We start from the raw sequence: 16,108 nt of genomic DNA, 5'->3' as shown, positions 1-16,108 counted from the left end.
CAATTTTTTTCTTATTACTTTGCAATATGTCTCACGTTCTCCATTCATTTTTTTTTTTTTTCCCTCGTTTCAGTGGATGTCTGAGAAGAGGGTAGACGGCAGTACTTCCTTTCTCACTCTGGATCTGACACATGTTTCTTTCATCAAATCATCATATACCCACAAACACCTACCCCGCCTACACCCACGCCCACACCCTCTCCCACACTCAGCCCACACCATCATCAAACCATGTCCACCCACCTAAGAATCCAGGTCGCCATATTGCTACTCCGTCAACTGCTTCAGCATGGAGTTACGGGTAAGCCACCTCTCTCTCTCTCTCTCTCTCTCTCTCTGACGTATCGTGAACCCTTTCTTAATCATGTTGTAAAGAAAAGGGGATTTTTCCTCGTTTTCATCATAATGAATAATTTATTATTATTATTATTATTATTATTATTATTATTGACAGCCTTTCCTCTTAAAAACAAAAATGCTCTTCTGCCGTCTGAATTTTGTACTGAAATTCATGGTCTGTTAAATAAAGCATTCTGGTACATTTTTCAGAGAGAGAGAGAGAGACTCATATTTCTTCATTATCAGAGAGAGAGACCAATTTTTCTTCATTATCATCATTCATCATCCATGATAATTATTATTATTGGTGCTGTTTATGCTGCTGTTGCAACTGTCAATCGTTTTTCTTCACATTGGTCTAATTATTATCATTTTTCCTCCTCCTCCTCAGCCCCTCCATCCCCCGGACCTCCACCTCGAATGTTGGAGATTGGCGTCATACTCAACTCCACCACCATCGCCATCAGTGTTAATGGAGAAATAGTACGTGTGCTTGTTGTGATGGTAGTAGTAGTAGTAGTAGTAATAGTTATAGTAATAATACTTGTAGTAATAGTAGTAGCAGTAGTGGTAGTAGTAGTAGTAGTGATATTTAACAACAGAATAATAATGTAACAACGTGCTTAAGGTGCAGTATTGATGTTTGGTGTCACTTGTATGTTCACGCGTATAAACCACAGCCCAGTACGCAGCGTGTTAAGTAGCCTACAATTTACGAAACCTCAACCCCCTCACAAACTGCGAAAAGGGATGCCTGAGCTGAATACAGTCGCGGGAGAAATAATAATAATAATAATAATAATAATAATAAAATAACGTACCACAGATATTAATATCACTTCTTGACTTTATGGATCCAGGTACCCACATTTTTTTTAACCTCCAGACGATTTTCTTCATATAGCTGAGGAAAACCTATGCTGTCATGAAGCTTGAATACTTTATCCCCTTCACCCCAATGACGTAGATCTTAACGTTATTCAGCCGAAGATAGACATTTCGATCTAGAGGCGTTAGATATAGCTTCAGTTTGCCTCTTCGCTGTTGTTGATCATTCTTATATCTGAAGAAAATAGTGTGGTTTTAATAAGAATATATATTTAAAAAAATCATATCACATTAAATGAAGGTGTCTGGTGTCCCTGGAATTGTCTCAGGTTGAGCGTGTGGGTAATGGTGTGGGCGGTGTGTGGGGCGGTGGTGAGGGCGTGGGCGGGGGCGTGGTGGTGGCTGCCCTACACCAGACTCATGGCCACGTCATGGCCTCACGTGCCCTGCCCACCGCCAAGCCTGCTGAGGCTTTTGTGCTGAGCCGTACCCTGCAGTCCCTCCAGCGTGGCAGGATCTTGGTGCTGGTCATGCAGGTGTGTGAGCAAGATTAGCTGGTAGTCTCTCTCTCTCTCTCTCTCTATCTATCTATCTCTCTCTATCTATCTATCTATCTAACTTTGCATTACCCTTCTTTTCTTCGGCTCATTGAACTAAAAACCATATCTATAGTCCTCTGTGTGGCAAACACCTTAAATAAATCATTTGTTCCATCAGTATTTGCTTTCCTATGCACTTCTCTCTCTCACAGGGCACCGGATCCCTCTATCTCTCACCAGCCGAGCCAATCATCCGCAGCCTGGGCTTCTCCCTGGTCGGGCGTGTGGGTGTGGGCGAGGCGTGGGTGGGTGTGGGTGACGGGCATGGGCGGTGCTGGGAGACGGTGGTTACCCGCCCCCCTCCCACGCCGCCCGTACCCTACCACGTCCTTTCCGCACACACACCCAGCCTCGCCCTCACTGCCACCATCACACCTACCAGAGGTATGTTGACCTTGAACGAAAACTGGCAGGGTGGAGTGGATTTTTATTTGTTTATACCGAATCCTTTTCACGTGTATGACTTTCCTGCGTACTGTACATACGTACATGTATACACACATACATACAAATATATACACACATCCATGCATGCACGCATAGAGTCCATCCATTCATATATTCTATATACAGTATACTGTATATATATATATATATATATATATATATATATATATATATATATATATATATATATATATATATATATAAGACATTCGACATTCCTCCATCTATCCATGTATTACACACACACACACACACAGAAAATACTGATGTCCCATCCCTACTACCCATTCCGCCCTCCCTCCTGCAGCTGAGCGGTGTGTTTGGGCGAGCCGTGCGGAGTATGAGGAACAGTGGGCGCTGTGTGAAAGATACGAGGGGTTCCCGGAGCTCTGTAACTGCCAGCACCCTCTCACGCCCACAGTCGCCCGTGCTAAAGCTGTGAGTACCCCTACATGACGCTAAATAAGTGCAGGATTTCAAGAAGGTACAGTAAACACCACCACTTTCTGGCTCCGGGCTGGTATCTGAGACTCAGGAAATATAAGAGGAGCTTGGGATGGAATTAGACCTCCAGAAGAAAACCGATTAAAGTCGTGTATATATATATATATATATATATATATATATATATATATATATAATATTATATATATATATATATAATATTATATATATATATATATATATAATATTATATATATATATATATATATATATAATATATATATATATATATATATATATAATATTATATATATATATATATATAATATTATATATATATATATAATATTATATATATATATATATATATATATATATAATATTATATATATATATATATATAATATTATATATATATATATATATATATATATATATATATATATATATATATATATATATATATAAGCATTTCAGAGCAGCATTGTTGGCGTTTTTTTTTTTCAGCATCTACTGTAGATTCTACTTATCCCCTTGAAAGTATCTGGAAATTAAATTAGATCGATGATAATGACGGTGATGATGATTGGAAGAATCGTTCACTTCACTGGATAATCTGGAGACAGCTTCCCCTACTCCTGGCTGGATTCCACCTACCCCTCTGGATTAATGGGCTGTTGGGTTAGAATGATGATGATGGCAATTATAGGGGGTGGTGGTTGTGGTAGTAGTGATTTTAAGAGACATAGTTGAATATAGCAGAAAGATACTATGTTGTTACAGCTGGGAGAGATTAGACGTGAAATACTGTATGTGACGCTATGTGCTGCGCGTAGGACTGCTGGGCCTCAGGGAACGGATTGTTTAGTAGAGACCCAATGTCGGTACATAGGAATACATTCAGAAACATGTCTAAAGAGACATTATTATACTGAGGGGATTTTTACATTACACGCAGGTTGACTAATACATCCATCATCATTACAATGCAGCGTGGTAGTGATGATCGAGTATGGTACAAATAATTTAATTCGCGGATTATTTGGAAGTGCAGCACATTGCATTATCATTTGTTTGGGAGCTGTGTAAGTTTCTTCCTTCTGAACGTGCAATATAGCCTCATCATTCGCCTGAACAATATCGTGCATTGAAAAGGACTGTGTTTATACTGTTACTATATCACTTCACCTGCTTTGTACTTTTAAGTACCTGCGAATTAAATGAGCGAACTGTACATTAAATTATGTTATATATCTTGTGCTACGACTTTTGCATACTGAAACCGTCCGTGTGTGTTCCTGAGAGTTGTTTATTAAAATGTGTTCCCACTTGCCAGTCATTAGTTTCTAGGCTCTTCCTGTGACATTAGAACCTCATGTCTTCCCCTCATGGCTCCACCTGATCCCTGCCCTCCCCTCCCCTTGCTTTGCTTTGATTTACGCTGCTCTGCTTTACCTCTCCCTGTTCCTCTCCTACTCTGCCTTACCTCAGTTCTGCCTTGCCTTTCCCTGTTCCAGTCCTGACCTATCATGCTTTCCCTGTTCCTGCCCTTGCCTGCCCAACCTTTGCTTGCTTTTGCCCTGCACTACCTTTTCTTTCCCTGGTCCTCTCTTGCCTTGCCCTCCCCTACCCTGTTATGCCCTCAGTTTACCTTGTGCCTGTTTGTATCCGAGTATACTGTATATTCTTTCACAGTGACCCCATGCTTACCCTCTGCCATTTCACCGTCCGTTCTTCGTCTTTCTGCTAACTTTCTAACATTCCTCTGCTACTGCATCGGTACTCTCAGCTTTGAATCTATTAGTACAGTGGTGTGTTTTGTACTTGACAGCCTCGATTGGATGTGAAGGAGAGCATCCCCTTGGTGGTGGCCACGTCTAAGCACCCACACCACTTCTACAGGTCAGCCACGATACACACACCAGAGTAAACACATGCCATAATTGTGTAAACACTTGACTTTTATAATTAGTAAGGATAGTTTTAAGTACATAAATGTCTTAGCAGATGCCGTATTCTCCTGAGTTTGAGAAACATTCTAGCGCCTCTTTCTTGGCTATTTGACTTAAATATTACAGCTTTTTTGTGTATGCCTTTTACATAGATTGCATAAATATCATACGCGGGAATATTAACGTGCCATATATATATATATATATATATATATATATATATATATATATATATATATATATATATATATATATATATATATATATATATAAATAAGCTGTTAAAGATGAGGTGCTTAGAAGTGTCCGTTTACTGCAAGTTGTTGCAGTAATCGTCACATTCTGCACATCTCCATTACTGGCTGGAATACAGCCTCTAGTGATGCATGCAATCTGCAAGCCGTATATATCACGTGAGTTAACAATGATTACAGCGCCCCGCTAGGTGTCAAAAGCATTGCAATGGTGGAAGTTATGGAAAAAAAAAAAAATTATGAGGTTTCGAAGGATTGCATTCTGTGGGCCTAAGGAACCCACCAACACTTCTTTCTTAGCGACTTATTTTTGCATAGGACGCAGGACGGTTTCACATTCTCTTCTGTGATCCTTACGTGTATTAGGCTATAATTCTATTAACCACGTAAAGACGATGACGTTTTCTTCGTTTCATTGTTACCCTTGTCAGACGACTTGATTCAACTGAGGGGAAATCTCTTGTAGCAAATGGAATTAATGGATTTTATTTTTAATTCTTTGACTGCCTGACGTCTCTTCTAAGCCATATAATGTCATTCAGAGCTAGCAGTAATAAAATATCAAAAAGTCATTGCACTTGAAGATTCAGTCACTTTTATTTTTAACAAACAGTTACTATGCTGCTGGAGATTTTCACGAAACTTCATTATCATTAACTATAAAAGAATCGTATTCGTATGTCTTAATTTCGCCGTAAGAGTATGGCCGGTAGTCTTGTCGCATAAGGAAGCTCCCTAGCACCTTTTCCTGAGTGCTTTATTTGGCTTATTATCCCTTGCTCCTTCTCCGTGTCACTTAAATCATTCTAATATCACCATACTTTATAAATAACATACAAATTGATATTAACTAGCCGTATCCAAAAATAAATCACTAAGGAAGTAGTGTTAGGGAGCTTCCTCAACCGACGAGAATACAGACCTGTGAGTAGTGATGGGTGTTGTTTGGCCAGGTTACTGATGCAGCTGGTGCAGATGGCGGGGGGAGCGCAGACCCCCTTGTACGTGCAGCTGGAGGGGGACTGTCCTCCTACTGAACAACTGGCTCGACTCTTTAACATTCCATACAGGTGAGGGTGTGAATTTGCACACAGTAACATAAGCTGCTGATGTGAGTCCTCAGGAAGATCATTACCTACATCTCTGTCGTCGTAGCCATTATCATCGTCTGTATCACTCAGTATCACCATCATCATCATCATCATCATCAACATCATCATTAGAGTCATGATCATCATCATCCTCATCGTCAACAAATGACTTTCCTTACATCCAGAAACAAAGCAACGAGAACTGTGCCCGTAGTCAGTTTGATTTCATCAGACAGAACTGGGTCACTCCCAGAGCTTGAGCACTGAGTTGAGTCCGCATGAAATTCTGAGTCGTGCTTATAAGGTAGGAGTGAGTCTCCTTGGTTACTAGTCAGATCGACCCTTCAATCTGACTGCACGTAGCAGCCAACTGGGGTGAAAGGGATTAGAGATCTTTGTAAGGTTAGAACAAATCCATCGGAGTGCATTAAGTCACACGGTACATTACAGGTTAACATATAAGCCTTCGAAATTACTTTATCCATCTTTGTATTTAAAAAAAAAATGTGGTTGCTGGAGATGTTTACGGTGATCGTAGATCAAGACCCCTAGGTTCTTTTCAGATGTATAAACTCACGTGACATTAGCCGGAATAAAATAGTGGACGGTGTATGCCAGCCAGAGGGTTAACTGAGCCCCACACTCTAACAGTACCGTTATTCGTGACGTTTTTATAGATGTTTTTAGGTTGAATAGGTGTTTTTAGGTGTATGTTTTGGGTGTACGCCAGCCAAAGGTTTAATTTAGCTCCACACCATCAGTATTACTGTTCATAGGATTTAGGCGTTTTTACGATGCTTAGGTGTGTAGGTGTAGGTTTTTTGGTGCATGGCAACTTAAAGGTTAATTTAGTCCATCATTTTAACAATATAGTTATTCGTGTGAGGTTCTTAAAACCTTTCAGCAATTGTCCCCTGGCAGTGGCCGTAGTTAAACTTCAAAGAGAGTTTGAGGTGGTTTGGTACAGGTGCTGCTCCCCCCCCCCTTCCTCTCTCTCTCTCTCTCTCTCTCTCTCTCTCTCTCTCTCTCTCTCTCTCTCTCTCTCTCTCTCTCTCTCATGTTTAGATTACAAAATACAATGTAGTTGTTTTGATGTATTCTTTGTGTCAGTTATTTATTTATTTATTTTTTTTCGCAAACAGGAAAGTGACACACAGGAGGGTTGATGGTGGGCTAGGCGGGGCCACGCAGAGCATCGCTGACGTCACCTTGGCCGCCATTACCAGCGCCTTCAACCACTACACAGACGCCACCAAGATTATATTTGTAGACGACGATGTGTTACTTAGCCCGGACTTCCTGTGGTTAGTAAATTGTACGGTAAAGGTGTCAAGGACAAAATGAGGAAGACAGTTTCATGGCTGAACAGAAGTGTGCTGAATAGACAATACATTTATCTTTCAGTGGAGTTTGCCCTTTCACAGTATGGTGGTATCATTTATATTGTGTACCTGATACCACCAGACGATTTTATTCAGCTAGAAAGTGACCTGTCATAGTAAAGGGACTAACATGGAGTACTTCAGGTTCTTCCAGCAGACGGCGTGGCTGGTGGACGCTGACCCCACGGTGGTGGGAGTGTCGGCACACCACATGTACTCGGTGCCGGGGCGTGGATGGTCACCCACACGCCTGCTGCGAGGCCACACACCGCCGCAGTGGGGCTGGCTCCTCACTCGCAGGGTGATGGACGCCTGGGTACCTCAAAAATGGGTATGGTGTGAGGCATGGACGACTTTGTTAGGCATCAGAGTACCATTATTATTATTATTATTATTATTATTATTATTATTATTATTATTATTATTATGTCCGTGTATCATAATTATTATCTGTACCTCCGACAAGGAGGTTGTTTTTGCCGGCGTTGGTTTGTTTGTCTGTTAGCAGGATTACTCTAAAAGTTATAAACAATTTTTTTTTTTTTTTTTTTTGGTGGTGGTGGTGGTGGGGTGGGGTATGACCCTTGGAACAGTCCATTAGATTTTGGTGGTGATCCGGATCATCGTCCGGATCCAAGAATTTTTTAAAGGATTCTTTATCGTTGCAGGATAGTGACAGTTTCTACATTTTTGCGTCTAACTAGATAAAGAATGCCCGCGATGCTTGCACAATAATTACAAGACATTTCCATTAGATCTATCACATACTCCACCGTGGGGGAGGTTTGCAATCTCGGATTGCTCTTGCTTATTATTTTTAATGTTTATTTATCAAGTACTTTAATGATGATTAGGATGATGTTCATGCAAATAACGTTCGTGATTATGAAAATGACGATAATAATTACCACTGTAACAACCCCCTTCTCCCTCCATTTCCCTTGCTACATTGCTGTCCTTCCCCCTTGTTTAGGGCGACTGGGACTACTGGGTGAGTGCGTGGGGGCGGGATCACGGGCTGAGTGTGGTGTACCCTGAGTTGTCTCGGTCCATGCACGCTGGGTCACGCGGTACACACGTAGACGGGTTCCAGCAGGCCATGTTCTTCAGCCGTCACGCAGCATACCTCCCGCCAACCACACATCTCGCCAACCTCATTGATGTTGAGGAGTTAGTTGCTGTTTTATGTTTTGATATAGAAAATGTCTATAATAACGATACAACATATATTCTTCAGCCATCACGCCGCATACCTTCCTCCCCCAGCACATATCACTAAACCTTACTGATGCTCAGGACTTAGGTCCTTCCTTATTTTATGCTTTGATGTAGATAACGCCTATGATAAAGATACAGCATATGTTCCTCATTCATTACGCAACGTACTGTCCTCCAGCCACATACCATGCCAACTTCACTGAGGTACAGGACTTTTTTTTTTTTTTTTTAATACAGAAAATAACCAGTTATACCAATATACAGACAGAGTGAGGTTGTTTGTTACAAGTTTTAGTGTGTTTGCTGAAGAAGATTGTTGAAGTTTAATTACGATACTCCTATCCATTCTCCTCACATTCCACCTTAAATAACAAGACTGATATTGAAGGTCGTGCATATGTTAATACGGAAAACATATATAAGTACATTCTTTTCAACCCTTTGATCATAGAATTCCATTCTCCATTTCTTATTTATGATATAGGATGCCATCATGCCACATACCTCAGCCCTAACCCCACCATTTTTACTGCTGCGGAGAAGTTCATTGGCCGTTTGTTTCGTCTTGATGGAGAGAACGGCCCTCTAACCACATTCTTTTTTACCTTCTTACTCCACATATCATTCATGATTATAGCATACCTTGAGAATTTCCTCCCGCACACCTCGCAAGCATCAAAGATAGAGAGAGCTTAGGTTATGTTTTCTTTTGTTTTGATGAGTAAAATGATAAACTACGTAAACATACAATATTTCCTTACTGCACTTCTTGTTTATGATACAGCATACCCTCACGCCACACACCTCAGCCCTTACATCACCAGCCTTACTGTTAGTTGGTCTTAGCTTTTATTATGATAGAAAATGACTGTAATAGTGGTGCAACATACTGTACGTGACTAATTTACTATGACATGAGAAAAAATTGGTGGGATATATACACAGGGAAGAGCTTAAGTTGTTACCTCGATACACTGCATATCTTCTCCTCTTCCCCCACACCTCTCACCATCCTCACTGATATAATGGTTAGTGTGTTTTTTATTTTATGTTTTGATATAGAAAATTGCTATGCCTTGCCCTATCCCTGCCTTAGCCCTACCAAGAATGACAGGCTAATCAAACTTCTCAATACAGTTCTTCATATTATTTTTTCCTCTTTTCCTTTCCCTGCCCTACCGTGCATTGCCCTAACTTAAATGACAAGCTGACCAAATTTCTCAGTGGTCATTTGTATTCTTTTTCCTTCCTGTCTGCACCCCTGACTTGTCTTACCCTGGACTGGCCTGGCCTGCCCTTCCCTGCCCTGGACAGTGTGTTGGCGGGGGCGTACTCTGCCAGACTGAAGCGTGAGGTCACCCGCTCCACACCCCTCTCCCTCACCTCACTGCAGCAATGTGGCCTTAACCTGGTGCCGCAGGAAGAGGTAAGTTACACACACACACACACACACACACACACACACACACACACAGACGTCTGGTATTAAAATATAAATCTTCCACTTAGAGCTAAGGCCGGGGCACTCAGTTAGGAAAGTGTGGTCCTCATATATATATATATATATATATATATATATATATATATATATATATATATATATATATAGATATATATATATATATATATATATATATATATATAAAACAAAAACAAGATTACAGAGAGACAAATCCCTTACTCTGTATTCACAAATCGGGAAACATTTAACCTCTTCAACACAGTGTCAATTATTTGTCTTATTCTTGATACCGTCAGGCGATATTATTCATTTATAGAAGCACGTAGCACCCGTCTAGCAACAAATTCTCATCCCTTTTCTGTCCAGCTCTCTAATGCAAGAGTTAACCGTTACTCCCAGTCCTTCATGTATGCAACAGGTCAACTCTGGAACTGTCTTCCTCTGTCTGTATTTCTTACAACCTATGATCTCCGGTCTTTCAACCGCAGTGTGTCCAGGCTTCTGGAAATGAACAGATCTTGAATTTGACTCTCTGTTATCTTGTTTTTGTGTTTTCTTGGAACAATTTGCAGCTCCTGGCCTTTGGCTCCATCATTCTTACATTTAAAAAAAAAAAAAAGTTTCGTAAAGGATGGGTTATTGGAGACTTTCCAGTCCTATTCAGCGCGAAAGATCTTCCATGAGCTGCCTAAAATCATCAGGAGGTGCCGAGAATAAATTGAAGTACGCGTCATGGTAGCCTGTTAACGTTTTCTGGTTAATACTAACACCATTAATTTTAAATATCTGTCTTAATCAAAGCAGAATTGTTTGGAAGTAGCAAAAACAAAATGAAAAGGGTATGCACTACGGAGGGAATTAAGCAAACCTCCATTTTTTTTTTTTTTTCCTCATTTCATTATATATAAATTTTTTCAGGCCGGTCCTTTCGTCATGTTCTTCGAGGACCGACGGGAACAGTACGCCGTGCTCCAGGTAGGGGATGTTTTCATATCCCATCCAGTCCGAGAACATGTTTTATTTTTATTTTTTTTTTCCTACGCCCACACACTTATTTAGGATTAGAGAACCACCCCTTCATTATGAATATGTTAATGAAGGCCATATTCATTCCCTCCAGATCGAAGGTTATCCCCTGACCTTAACACATTCACTACCATCATGTGTTTTGTTTTTGTCAGGCTAATCTCTCTCTCTCTCTCTCTCTCTCTCTCTCTCTCTCTCTCTCTCTCTCTCTCTCTCTCTCTCTCTCTCTCTCTCTCTCTCCTTTTTCTTCTCTGATTCACGTCCCTCTCCTCCACAGTGCCTGGAATTGTTCGCTGAGGACCTGCGCTGTGAATATGAGGGTGTGCAGCAACTGAGGGTACACGGCCACCTCCTTTACCTCGTCTTCTGCCCCATCTCACCCCACTGGTTAGATTTTTACATTAGTTTTGTCTCCAGCTCTGTCTCTTAGCTTTGGCCATTGCGCAGTATACTCGTACTCGTGGTTACTGAGTGGAGGAGAAGTGTCAGAGATTAGAGCAGCTTAGTTTCTTAAAATCCGAAATTGGAATGAAAATCATCGACGGAGTAAACAACAGAAGAATATGCGAAAATTTTAGAGTAGGAGGAAAACCAGAAAGAATACAGTGTACCGGTAGTGTTGTGGAGTGCATGAGGAGAAACATGACACGTGGTGTAGAAATGAAACCAGAATGCTTACAAGAAAAAGGAATGACACTGAGGGTTTGAAAGTGTGGTAGTTGGTGATGTTGCAAAGGGAACAGCTCCTACGGGAGAGTTAGTTCGATAGTATAAAACAGTGCTGACAGCTGAAGAAGAATGGATGAGAGCAAAAGAGACGTGTAAGTATGAAGAAAACCGCAGACTCATGTGTCGTCAGGTATTGTCGGGAGGGAACTAGGTGCCAGTGAGACAGAATATTTTGTTACCCAATTTTATCACCCAGTTTTGTCATACCCTCACCAGCAGCCATCACTCCGACTGTTACCAATCAGTCCTCAACAATGACGAGCTAATAGTGGTCGTATCAGCCACTTTTCTTCTTTCTTATTCTTTTATTCTGCATGTCTTTCTACCATTTCCTGCTTCCGTACATCCTTCATTCCTCTCTTCCACCAACCTTTTTTCACCCCTGCCACTCCCATTTTACTCAACTCATTCTCCTCTCCCATAGCAGCCATCGCCCCGTGGGCTACCAGGCAGTGCCCCACAACGACTCACTTATGTTTGCCGTGCCAGCGCTGGATCTGTTCCGTCGTTCCCTGCGCCTTGCCTCCCCCTTCCGCCTGCGAGTGCCACCTAGTAGCCCAGAGGAGCAGGCAGGACTGGACAACTGGGCTGGGGGTCGGGCTGTACTGGGCATGGACACCTCATCACTTTACCTCAACAAGGGAGTGGTGCTCCCCTGGGTGACTGGTGGTTGGGAAAGAAAGGACAGGGACAGGGGGACGGGGAGGAGGAGTGGAGCGGAGAGAGGAATAGGAAGTATAGGGGAAGGTGGAACATGGATGGGAAGGGAGAGTGGAGTGGAGAGTGGGATGAGATGGGAAAGACTGGCAGAGAGAAGGATCAGAAAGAGGGGTGAAGTGAAGGCAGGGATGGGAAGGGAAGGAAGGAGAATAGAAAAGGAGGAAGAAGGGACAGGAAGGAAAGAAAAATTGATGGAAAGCGGTATGGAGAGCTGGAAGAGAGAAAGATGGATGGAAAGTGATAAAAAATGGATGGAAAGGGGGTTCAAGGAAAAGGGAGAAGAAAGAGGGATGGGAAGGGAGGAAGAAGGGACGAAGAGAGGCACAGTAAAGCAGGAAGAAAAGGAGAGAGAAACAAGGACAGGATTGGAAGAAGAAAACCCCCTCCCCATGTCTCCCCAGCACGGCGCCCCCAGGTACTACTCCAGCTGCGTGAGTCCCCGGTGTGTGGTGGCGGACCCCCTGCTGCCCCACCACCACCTGAGAGGGTTGCTGGGCCAGGCGGTGAGGAAGGCACTGAAGGAGAGGCGCAATGAACATCAGGAACCTCATGAATTCACCGTCGAGGACTTCTTTAACAACCCACAGCTGTTTACACCTTACTATGGAGGCTGAGAGGGAGTATTTTGAGAGACAGCGTTATGGAGGATAAAACTACAACGAACAAACAGACATATGTTGCTGGAAATTTGGATGTTATAATACCACCGAATGTCTTATGTCTGGCATGGCACCAACAGCGTCGTGATTGATACGCATCTCGATTTTTTAGGCCAGACTCGGTCAGAATCATTTTTATCAATACTGTATCAGAGTTAATTTTTACTGGTCGAAACTGTGAGACTGTATATAGTGTACAAATGTGTCACGAAGAAAATGGTCTCACACACACACACACACACACACACACACACACACACACACACACACACACACACACACACACACACACACACACACACACACACACACACACACACACACACACACACACACACACACACACACACACACACACACACACACACACACACACACACACACACACACACACACACACACACACACACACACACACACACACACACACACACACACACACACACACACACACACACACACACACACACACACACACACACACACACACACACACACACACACACACACACACACACACACACACACACACACACACACACACACACACACACACACACACACACACACACACACACACACACACACACACACACACACACACACACACACACACACACACACACACACACACACACACACACACACACACACACACACACACACACACACACACACACACACACACACACACACACACACACACACACACACACACACACACACACACACACACACACACACACACACACACACACACACACACACACACACACACACACACACACACACACACACACACACACACACACACACACACACACACACACACACACCCTTCTAAACTTTCCCCTTCTTAAGTCTCGTTTCCTGTTTTTCTCTTCAGTCCAATGGCCTATTTAATATTCTGTTCTTGGTATTTGAAGACAATTCATTTCATATGGCAGAGACATTTCGGGCTGGAGGGACAAGATAAAGCCTCCATTAGCCTCTTCACACTAGGGCTGGTATTCTCGTCAGTTAAGGAAGCTCCCGAACACCTTTTCCTAAGCTATTTATTTTGCTATTACACCTTACTGTCCTGTGTTCTATAAATCTTTTCAATATTGACATATTCTGCATAAACTGTATACAAAAGGATATTAAGCAGCTATAGCCAAAAATCGTTAAGGAAGAGGTGTTAGGGAGCTTCCTGAACCGACAAGAATACGAGCCTAGGAGACTGTTCTTATTCCAAATACAAACTTTAAATGTCTTTGTATGCAATATGTGACTCAATTATTTTTATATTTCATTATTATGACATGAGTAACAGTTGATGGTAATGGATGCTGGGTGGCGTCGTGACAGATACAAGTCACAGGCACCACCTATAGGCGGAGTTGGGAAAAAAGGATGGTGTTTAGGAAGGAAGTGGAGAAGCAACAAGACAGATAGAAAGTGGAGCAGGTGGAGGAAATGGAAGATGTCAGGTGTTCACAGAAGTATACATACTTGTAGATGTTTGGAGGATCATATCACACGAGAGGTTCGCAGACTTTTACTAAAAAAACAAAGTGAAAAACATTTCTGTTGAACCTAAACACTAACATCGTATCCTGACTCGGTCTACGTCTCACCCAACCTAATGTGACAGTTTAACGAACCTAGTTCAGTCTAACCTAACCGACCTGGTTAAGTCATCCACGATAGATGCGGAGCGGTATCACAGAGTGCCGTAGCACTCCGTTAGTAGGAATGGCGCAGGTTCAAAATAGCGTCCTGTCGAATAGGGTCATAGATATTACCTACGCAATAGGATATAGGAGCATTCGCTCGAAAACGTCGCAAAACCCAGTTTTAAGCTTATGAACTAAAAGATCTTCGCTATTCAAATGCAAAACTACTCACAAAGTCTTGCTAACCTTCGTAGGAGTCGCAAAATCGAACCGCAAAAATATCGATTTTGTTCTTTCTTCTGTCTTCATCAGTCATAAATCCAAAATAAAAAGGCGCACGCGAGCGTACTATACACCAAAACGCTGCTTGTCAAGTGTAGATGTTTCTTTTCATATTTAGAAAAACATTCAAGCAACGGTCCGCAAGCTACTGCCTGAAAACCGCATCGCGGTCACCCGTACGTAGGCCATTTTGCGGAATATTGGTTAGCTACAGCTCGCCTACAGTTAACGAACGTACCAGAACACTTCTTTTCATGGGAGGGCACCCTCGATATAGTATTTGAATATGCTATGCATGTAACAATCCAAATCTAACTCTTGCTTTATGCATAATTATACATCCACAAAAAGATCATAAACTAGAAAACATAATTTTCTTCTAAAATGATTATTAAGAAGTAGGAATGGCAAAAGTGCTCAGATAAGAGACGAAAAAAAGCACAGAAACAAGAACATTCCACCAGCTACAAATACATATCTGAGGCTAGGGTGTGGGATGTAGCAATGGGTATAGGTCTCCAAATATGCAAAGGGCAAAAATGCTGAGATATGAGAAAAAGTACAGAAACAAGTGACCATTTAGGATGGGAGGAGATTTGGAGACATACCCATTACCACACTCCACCAGCTACAAGTTTGTGACGAAAATGTGGAGTGCAGTAATGGGTATAGATCTCCAAATCTCTTCCCATCCTGAATGCTCTCCTGTTTCTGTGCTTTTCTTTCACTTCATATCTCAGCACTTTTGCCGTTGTAGTTGGTGGAATGCTCCTGTTTCTGTGTTTTTTTCATCTCTTATATGTGCACTTTTGCCATTCCTTCTTAATAATCATTGTATTTTTTTTTTTCTAGTAAGAGTTAGATTACAGTATATTACGTTAGGTCAGGGTCAGTAAGTAGTCTTTGCGTTCCTAGAATCTCTACCTCCCTTCCATGTAGTTTTAAAATTGGCTACAAATAAAATGCCTGAGGCATTAGAGCAGTCAACAGTATAAGTGAACTATGGGAGGCGAGCGTA

Source organism: Coenobita brevimanus, chromosome 97 (genome assembly GCF_032717465.1).
Source record: "Coenobita brevimanus isolate Jiangsu-jjx chromosome 97, ASM3271746v2, whole genome shotgun sequence".
NCBI classification, from domain to species: domain Eukaryota; kingdom Metazoa; phylum Arthropoda; class Malacostraca; order Decapoda; family Coenobitidae; genus Coenobita; species Coenobita brevimanus.
Note: the sequence above shows the minus strand (reverse complement) of the source record.